Raw genomic sequence first — 11074 nt, 5'->3', positions numbered from 1 at the left:
GATCTCTCCGCACAGTTCGTATAGATCAATGATCTCTCCGCACGATGCGGAGTGATTTTCTTCTTCTTCTTCTTTTTTTTTTTCTTGGTTAAGCTATTTTCTTATTTGTTTCTCATGTTGGAATGTATACATATATATTATATATCAAAGGTAAACTAAAAAAATTAAAAATAAAAAAATTTGAATTTAAGAAAATCAAAGAGAATAAAAAAAGAAAGAGAAACGTGGAAAAAAATAGTAGCTCCACACTATGTGGAACATCCGGAGAGTTTGGAGATAGCTCAATATTGGTGAAAAAATATAGTAATTTAAATAAATAAAAAATCAAATAGAAAAAAACAAAGAAAAAAAAACCAGTGTGTGAGTGCGGAGCGGAGAGTTTCTCCAGAGAGTTTGGAGAGTAACTTTAGAGTTTAGAATAAACTTTTCGAAGAGTTTGGAGAAAGTTTCTCCAAACTCTCCGCATTGTATGGAGAGAGTTGATCTCTCCGCACAATTTAGAGAGATCAATTGGTCTCTGCGCACAGTGCTAAGAGATTTTATTTTTGTTAAGCTATTTTCTTATTTGTTTCTTATGTAGGAATATATACATGTATATTATATATTAAAGGTAAACTAAAAAAATAAAAAATCAGATAGTTTGAATTTAAGAAAACTAAAGAGAATGAAAAAGAAAGAGAAAGGTGGAAAAAAATCATAGAATACTATGCGGAGCATCGGGAGAGTTTGGAGATAGCTCGACATTGATGAAAAAATATGGTAATCTAAAAAAATAAAAAATAGAAAAAAACGACGAATCGAAAAAAAAAACCAATGTGCGCACTGCTCCGCACTTTGTGCGGAGTGGAGAGTTTCTCTAGAGAATTTGGAGAAACACCTTCAAACTCTTTGAAGAGTTTCTCCAAACTCTTCACACTGTGCGGAGAGAGTTGATCTCTCCACACAGGTCGGAGAGATCAGTTGATCACTCCGCACAGTGCTGAGAGATTTTTTTTTGTTCAGCTATTTTCTTATTTGTTTCTTATGTTGGAATGTATACATATATATTATATATCAAAGGTAAACTATAAAAAATAAAATAGTTTGAATTTAAGAAAATCAAAGAGAATAAAAAAAAATCGTAGCTCCACACTATGTGGAGCATCCGGAGAGTTTGGAGATAGCTTGACATTAGTTAAAAAATATGGTAATCTAAAAAAATAAAAAATCAAATAGAAAAAAATGAAGAATAAACAAAAATAAAAAACCAATATGCGCGGAGTGGAGAGTTCGGAGAGTTTCTCCGAACTCTCTAGAGAGTTTACTCCAAACAAGAGAGAGTGAACTCGAGTTTGAAGTAAACTCTTCGGAGAGTTTGGAGAAACTCCAGGGTCTCTGTGGCTACGCAATATGTTGTTTTTGGTATTGAAATAATATAATTAACATCAAAATCGAACAAGAAATTCCAAGTATTTTAAGCATCAAGGCAACCAATAAACTTCTTGGATTGGAAGGCTTACGAGCAGCGACTCAAGAAAATGCATCTTTCCCTCCCATGATCTCTCCGCACAGTTCGTATAGATCAATGATCTCTCCGCACGATGCGGAGTGATTTTCTTCTTCTTCTTCTTTTTTTTTTTTTTGGTTAAGCTATTTTCTTATTTGTTTCTCATGTTGGAATGTATACATATATATTATATATCAAAGGTAAACTAAAAAAATAAAAAATAAAAAAATTTGAATTTAAGAAAATCAAAGAGAATAAAAAAAGAAAGAGAAACGTGGAAAAAAATAGTAGCTCCACACTATGTGGAACATCCGGAGAGTTTGGAGATAGCTCAACATTGGTGAAAAAATATAGTAATTTAAATAAATAAAAAATCAAATAGAAAAAAACAAAGAAAAAAAAACCAGTGTGTGAGTGCGGAGCGGAGAGTTTCTCCAGAGAGTTTGGAGAGTAACTTTAGAGTTTAGAATAAACTTTTTGAAGAGTTTGGAGAAAGTTTCTCCAAACTCTCCGCATTGTATGGAGAGAGTTGATCTCTCCGCACAATTTAGAGAGATCAATTGGTCTCTGCGCACAGTGCTAAGAGATTTTTTTTTTGTTAAGCTATTTTCTTATTTGTTTCTTATGTAGGAATATATACATGTATATTATATATTAAAGGTAAACTAAAAAAATAAAAAATCAGATAGTTTGAATTTAAGAAAACTAAAGAGAATGAAAAAGAAAGAGAAAGGTGGAAAAAAATCATAGAATACTATGCGGAGCATCGGGAGAGTTTGGAGATAGCTCGACATTGATGAAAAAATATGGTAATCTAAAAAAATAAAAAATCAAATAGAAAAAAATGAAGAATAAACAAAAATAAAAAACCAATATGCGCGGAGTGGAGAGTTCGGAGAGTTTCTCCGAACTCTCTAGAGAGTTTACTCCAAACAAGAGAGAGTGAACTCGAGTTTGAAGTAAACTCTTCGGAGAGTTTGGAGAAACTCCAGGGTCTCTGTGGCTACGCAATATGTTGTTTTTGGTATTGAAATAATATAATTAACATCAAAATCGAACAAGAAATTCCAAGTATTTTAAGCATCAAGGCAACCAATAAACTTCTTGGATTGGAAGGCTTACGAGCAGCGACTCAAGAAAATGCATCTTTCCCTCCCGCTTAGTTTTAGATTTGGATCAGTTTATTTTTTTAAAATTCTAAGGTTGGTCTAATCACAAATTGCGCTTGGTCGACACTTTTTTTTGGTTTCATTGCTAATTTGTTATATCAATAAAAGAATTTAACTCACCAATAGGCACTTTCCTAGGAAATGTGTCCAGGTTGATGAAATAAGACTAGAAAGTTTTACATTGATTTCCAACTTGCCACAACTTTATTGTATCTTATGTGTAGTTTTATGGAACCATGCTTATATGTAGCCATATCGTTGAGTTGTATAACCTAATCTATTATCATTGTCATATTGCGGAGTCTCTGCACAGTTCGCATAGATTGTGTGGAGTGTTCACACAATGTGCGGACGGAGTGCGGGCTCCGCACAATCCGCACAGATTGTGCGGAGTGTCCGCACAATGTACGGACGAAGTGCTCACACTCTGCATAGAAGGTTTCTCCGGATTTTTTTTTAAAATTTAATCATGCAATTAGTTTGTTATATTATTAGTTAAAAATATGCATTAAATCTAATAAAAAAAATACAATTATAACAATATAATACAAAAAAAAACTCTCAAAATAATCATTGCTAACAACAAAAGAATATAAAAAAAAGCAAGAAGACAAAAATGAAAAAAGTAAAACAAAGAATGATACAAAAAATTTGGCATTATTGTTCGAATGGAAAATGCATTATTGAAACACAAAAAACTTTTTCAATCACCAGGTTAAAATATGGATTTATTGTGTGTGTTAAATTTTTTTTATATAATCATAATAAATCTTCTTATTACGTTAATAAAATTACAATAATTTTTTTTAAAAAAATAGCATTAAAAAATCAATTTTATCTTCAACAAAAAAAGACATTTAAAAATTAGCAATTTCATAACCATTTTTTTTAATTCCTAGAAATATAGTTATAAAAAACGAAATAATATTGAATTACAAAAACCAATATCTGTCGTATTAAAGACAATGTGCAATAAATACGGTATAATGTAAATACTGTATGATGCAAATACAGTGTGTTGTAAATACGGTATGCTGCAAATATGGTATGCTGTAAATAAGGTATGATGCAAATACAGTATGATGCAAATACAGTATAATGTAAATACCATATTTACAGCTTACCGTATATGCTGCCCAACATATTTGCAGCTTACCGTATATATACTGCCTACCATATTTACAACTTAGCGTATATACCAATTTTTGCACTTACAAATACCGATAATGCAAAATACCGTACATTCACTTACCAAACAAAATGTCAAAAAAAAATTTCAGATATTCATCTTTTCGACATAAGCGTAAAATAAATATTAAAATATATGAAGCACAAAATATAAACGCATATGAATATTCAAGTCGATTTATAACTTTGTGATCAATCTTCAATTTTCCAATATTGAATTAGAAATACAATCTTTACATTCAATTCAATCATATCAATACTATCAAAGAATACATGCAAAATAGTTAGTATATACAAGCATATTTTTTTCTAGAAAACACAATACTATTGCAATTGTAAAAATAATTTACAATTGTAAAAATAATTTTCAATTATTTTCTTATATTATGAAAATATTTGTAGATATTGCTTCAAAAAAAATTTCAAAAACTTAAAATTCACACTCAAATAAAAATACGATAAATACGAAATTCGTGCAATGCACGTGATAGTGACTAGTATTTTAAGAAATGAAACATATTATCCTGGTTTTAAATTGGAATCCATAAACTTGCAATCCCCATGGACCAAACGAGGACTAAAATTTTCTCGTAATTTAATGGGAAAAATAGGGCTGAATCCCATTTTCAGTCTTAGAGATATTTTGTTATAATAATAAATATTTTTTGGTATTAATTTAAAATGTTACACAATTGACTTTTAAATTACATAATTTATTAAATATAATTTTTAAAATTACCTTTTATTTACTAATGAACTTTACTTTTTGAAAAAAATAACTTTTCAAAATAATTATTTAATTAAACTTGTTTATGTAGAAACATAACATTCTATATACGTATCAAATTTATCTGAGGCGGACATTATAAACTAAAAAATTAGAAGTAAAAAAAAAGGGTTAAAGGATAATATTCTCAACAATTTATTGAGAAAATGAAATTGTAGTCGAGAAAATCATATGAAAGTATATAAATATTTGGTCTCAACTAGTTGTTAAGATATTGCATATTTAGCCCCTATTAGAGAGTGATTTTTTTTTTTTTTTTGGTTCTCTTTTTAACAATTTTTTTATTGTTGACGAGTTCATGTACGTTTCATTGCTGCTACAATTATTGTCTGTCTTAGAAATAAATTATCAGAAATGTCCTTCTTTTAAGAAGAATGAATTAAAATATGAAAGGGCACATACGCCATCTTGCTTTATCGAGTTAATAACTACAGCTAGTATAAGATTGAAATATACTATATAAAGGTTTAAAAAAAAATTGCTACAAATTGGATAAAAAGCTCTCCTATATAGGGGCTTAATTTTAAATTGTTACTCAATATCAATAAATATTGATATTATTCTTTTGCATCGTTTCAATAACTATCTTGGCTTTATGAATCACAACCACTCGATTAGACATGTAATTGAAGTTATAATTATTAATCAATTCAATTTCAAGTTGTTCTAAATATAGCAAATGAAATTATCATTTGCAGAAAACCATACATGAAAATCTACTTACAACTCCCATCAAATGGAAGAACCAGAGAAGACATAATAATTACACTCATTATTCTAATAAAACCCTCTCTCTCGTCTGATTTTGATAAAGCTTAGCTCGGTCGAGTTAAGAATTTGACTTTGGCATAGAAATTGGCCGAACTTTGTCGAACACGACACAAGATCCAACACCAGAATTGCTTTTTGGTGATGCTTTTTCTTGATTTTCGAGTCTCTTCGTCTTCTTCTCTTTATGGAGTTTCCTCAATACGTAAACTTGAGCAATATCAGCATTAGGACTCAACATGGCTGATTAACCAAACCAGCTTTTCTGATACAAAAATTATATGAATTGTTTGATTTTATATGAGAGAACGTATAAATCGATAATTGAATGAATGAAGAATCACCATGAATGGACGATATATAAAGACATTTGGTGAACTTTATTCGGACGTAATGCATGACTTGCTTAACAAAAAAAGTTGGTTCATTTCTCATTCTCAAGTATAATTTTTTATTCTAGATGCTTCCTTGAGATTCAAGAATTTACTAATGAAGCCAGCAAAGAATAATTAAGGATACATCTTCACCAATTTGATCTTTAAATTCTTGCTGCAAATTTAATTTTTTGCAATTAGCAGTTTTGAACAAATTCTTTGATATATCATCCACGCAAATAGCTCAACTTTTTCATGTATTCTTTCCCCCCCACAATGAATAGAAATGAGGATCGAGGAAAATGGAGCACTTAACTATTAAAACGAAATCTACAAATTAATAGAGTGTTGAACACTTTCCTCTTTGAAAATTAAATAGTATAAAATTGCGGCTTTATGAATCACAACCACTCGATTAGACATGTAATTGAAGTTATAATTATTAATCAATTCAATTTCAAGTTGTTCTAAATATAGCAAATGAAATTATCATTTGCAGAAAACCATACATGAAAATCTACTTACAACTCCCATCAAATGGAAGAACCAGAGAAGACATAATAATTACACTCATTATTCTAATAAAACCCTCTCTCTCGTCTGATTTTGATAAAGCTTAGCTCGGTCGAGTTAAGAATTTGACTTTGGCATAGAAATTGGCCGAACTTTGTCGAACACGACACAAGATCCAACACCAGAATTGCTTTTTGGTGATGCTTTTTCTTGATTTTCGAGTCTCTTCGTCTTCTTCTCTTTATGGAGTTTCCTCAATACGTAAACTTGAGCAATATCAGCATTAGGACTCAACATGGCTGATTAACCAAACCAGCTTTTCTGATACAAAAATTATATGAATTGTTTGATTTTATATGAGAGAACGTATAAATCGATAATTGAATGAATGAAGAATCACCATGAATGGACGATATATAAAGACATTTGGTGAACTTTATTCGGACGTAATGCATGACTTGCTTAACAAAAAAAGTTGGTTCATTTCTCATTCTCAAGTATAATTTTTTATTCTAGATGCTTCCTTGAGATTCAAGAATTTACTAATGAAGCCAGCAAAGAATAATTAAGGATACATCTTCACCAATTTGATCTTTAAATTCTTTCTGCAAATTTAATTTTTTGCAATTAGCATGCTCTGTTTTGAACAAATTCTTTGATATATCATCCACGCAAATAGCTCAACTTTTTCATGTATTCTTTCCCCCCCACAATGAATAGAAATGAGGATCGAGGAAAATGGAGCACTTAACTATTAAAACGAAATCTACAAATTAATAGAGTGTTGAACACTTTCCTCTTTGAAAATTAAATAGTATAAAATTGCAAAAGTTCAGATCTACAAATAAAGAGACAGAGAACAGGGAAGAAAATCATTACAATTTTGGTATAGTTGAATGGATTTGGCAAATATAAAATAGAAGAAAGTCTTTTATATGAAAATTAGATAGAAACTTATACTATTAATTTCATACTTCCCAGTATTGGGAAAGGCCATTCACTTGGTTCCTGTTAATTTTCATTCCATTACATTTTATTTTTCTATATCATATTTTCAACCACACAAGGAATGCGGTTTTTACATCTAGTTGATCAAGTTTTCCAGTTAAATTGCACAATCAAAGCAAGAATTTATCTTTTTGTTGTATATTTAACTACGGAAGAAAAATCTCATCATAGTCCACACCCTCTTTTTGTGTGAAACCCTTAGCAACAAGCCTAGCTTTGTGTCTAACCTTGTTAGTGCCATATTCCCCTTCTTTTATTTTATAAACCCATTTACAATCAACTAGTTTCTGATCCTTAGGTTTATCAACCAATTCCCATGTTTTATTCTTCTATAAAGAAGACATTTCTTCTTCTGTAGAAGCCAGCCACCTTTAAGAATAGTTAGATTTTAAGGCTTCATGATAGGAGCTAGGTTCAGTCTCTATTTCTTCCTGATAAGTGAATAAAGACACAAACTCATCACTATTAAACCTTGCAGGTGGTCTAATTTGTCTCATATCCCTGTATCTAGTAAGCCGGTATTCATCCAGTGTTGCAACTATGTCATCATATTGCTCTGGTTCAACCAAATCAGGCTCATTTTCATTCAGGTCAACCTCAGTAGTTGCTATTTCTAAGGGGATAGAATTGGTATTATCAATTGTAATAGACTCCACATCAATTTGAATATCATTTTCAGTTAAATTTCCTTTCTTCCCTTCCAAACATGGTATACATGACTCATTAAAAATCACATCCCTTTTAGTGATAACCCTGTAACCTTTTTTCCCCATGAACCCATAGCTTGTACCCTTTTACATTTTCAGCATAGCCCAAAAACACTCACTTTAGTGATTTAGGTTCAAGTTTCCCTATGTTTTTATGAGCATATGTAGCACAACCAAAAGTTTCAAATAAGAGTACACAACAAGCTTTTGTGTCCACACAGATTCAGGCACATCAAAATTTAAAACACTTGTAGGACTTCTATTAATCAAATATGTAGCAGTTTTAACAGCCTTACCCAAAAATAGTTTGGGCAGGCCTGAACATAAAAGCATGTATTTAACCTTATTCAATAAAGTCATATTCATTTTTCTACAATGCCATTTTGTTGGAGTGTATATGTTACAGTTTTATGTTTTAAAATGCCACGCAGTTTGCAAAAGTCATTAAACTCATAATTGTAAAATTCTAGGCCATTATTTGTTCTTAAAGTCTTAATTTTCAATTTGGGTTTTTCAATCTTTAAATGTAGTAAATGTTTCATTTTTTGTTTTCAACAAGAAAACCCAATTTTTTCTTGAAAAATCATCAACAATCATCAAGTAATACTTGTAACCAGACAATGTAGGTATGGATGAAGGGCCCACAAATCAGAGTGTAAATCTCTAGAATTAGGGATGGCAATTTGAACCGTTAAAATCGAAAACCGTGATTAATCGAACCGAATGGGGCGAAAAAACGAACCGATGGTGCAATGGGGCAGATATGGTATTTGATTTTAATGAACCAGTTCGTGGCGGTACGGGTATGGTATTTATGCCGTAGAGCCGAAACCAAACCGATTACCCGCTTAAAAAAATCATTCTTTTATTAGGGATGACAATGTTTAGTGAGGAGAAAGTTGGCGAAGAGGTACATTTTTTTATTTAAATTTTAGTCAAAACCATTCTGGATTAGGTAGTATCGTTGTATTCTCTACTTACATTTCTTATTTGCTATATAGGAATTAATTTTGAGTGCTGACATATGCTAGTAAGAGTTGTGGGGAAGAATGAAGATTAAATATGAGTTAAGGTTGAAGCTTTTGAATTATTGAGCATGAATCAAGTAACTACAATGCACAAGAATCAAGAACGAAGGAAAAGTTTAGTATTGTTATATTCATAATATTGTTTGTTAAATTTGTATTCTGCAATTGGAATTTGGGATAATGTTTGCATTTTCATTTGGAATATCGTGTTTTTGTTTTCATTAACTCTCTTTTCTTAAATTTTTTTATATAATTTGACGGATGGACCTATAAAAAATAATTTATTTTCGTGGTTATTAACCGAACCGAACCGAGTCAAACCAAGATATGAACCGAACCGATTTACGTGGTTATGGCACGATTATGGTATGACAAAAAATTTGACGGTTCGGTGATGGTTTTGGCCGAACTGAACCGAAACCGAACCGTTGCCATCCTTATCTAGAATTTGATTTGATTTATGAGTACTAGTGAGAAATTACAACTTAACTTGTTTTCCAATCAAACATTGTTCACAATTAGGCAATTGTTTATTTTGAAGAGCCTTCAGACCTTTCATCCCAATGTGACCAAGTCTACAATGCTATAATTTTGCAAGGTTAAATTTATCATCTAAAGCTGCTGCACATAGACCCACTAAAAGTTTTGCGTTTAGAAAATATAAATCATGTCTCTTTGGGATAGAAGTGATTAAATCACTACCCTAAAGATTTTGATGTGTCCTTGACCAAATTTATGTCAAACTCCATGTCATCCAACATCTCTAAAGACACAAGGTTTTTTTTAATTCAGGAACAAATCTAGCATTCTTAAACAGTAAAATTCTGTATTTTTTTTTTCAAAAGCAATTTTACTATCCTAATCCCTTTTACTCTGCAGGTCATGTTGTCTCCCATGATAACTTGGCCTCCTTTAGTTTGTTCGAAATTCAAAAAATAGTTTTTGTTTGGGCACATATGGAAAGAGCAGCTTGAGTCAAAAATCCATTCTTGATTCAGATTTCTTTCAACATTTACAAGAACTAAGTCATTATCCATTTGTAACTTATCATAGGACATAACAACATTACCTTCACTTGGCTTATTTCCTTTCAAATCATTTTGCTTTTTACAACAGTTTCTAGCAAAGTGACCCAACATACCACAATAATAGCAATTCTTTCCCTTTGCCTTATTTTTAGATTTCATTTTATCATTGTTCCTTTTTCTAGGATCATTGGGAAATTTTGAATGAAAATTAGATTTACCAATATTTTTGCCTTTTATCAAAAAATTTTCTCCATTTTGGTTATTGATAGAATCTGATTTGAGTTCAGGAACCCTATTTCTTAAGGCATTTATTATGATATCAGTGGTAAGCTTGTCTCTACCATACTCTAAGGCATTCTTGAGGTCTCTATACCTATCACTAATGGAGTTTAATAAGACCACGACCAACTCATCTTCTGATAATTTTTCATTATAGTTGGCAAGATCTTGGGTCAATTTTGTAAATCTGTCCAAGTTTTCATCCAAGTTAACACAATGGTCAATTTTAAAAGAAAAGAACTGTTTATTCTTGGAATAGTCTTTGGCTCATATTGAGCCTTTAATTTGGTCCACAATTTTAAGCAGTTTTAGTCATAGTTATCAGACTTGACTCGGACATCGACCCGGTCAAGGTACCGAGTCACTGGGTTACTGGTTGGGCCGATCGGTCATTACTTAAAAAATTATTTAATAATTTTTAAAATATAATTTTTTATTTTTTATTTTTTTGTTTGAGACAAAATTAAAATTTTCAAATTATTTGTCACTAATTTTTCTATACATTTAAATTAATAATTTTTTGAACTCATTTATCAGTGATAATGATTAAATTTTGTATATTATATTATTTTTTTTTTTCCTTTTTGTGATTTACAAATTATTTATTAGTTATTGACAAAAAATTTGTGTCTTATCTATTCAATTTATCTTAGTTAAAATTAATTTTTTTTCAAACAAATTAAGTATATAAAATAATTATTTGAAATTTCAAATTGAACTTAAATGTTTGACTAATTTC

Source organism: Olea europaea, unplaced genomic scaffold, assembly GCF_002742605.1.
Source record: "Olea europaea var. sylvestris unplaced genomic scaffold, O_europaea_v1 scaffold747, whole genome shotgun sequence".
Taxonomy (NCBI): domain Eukaryota; kingdom Viridiplantae; phylum Streptophyta; class Magnoliopsida; order Lamiales; family Oleaceae; genus Olea; species Olea europaea.
Note: the sequence above shows the minus strand (reverse complement) of the source record.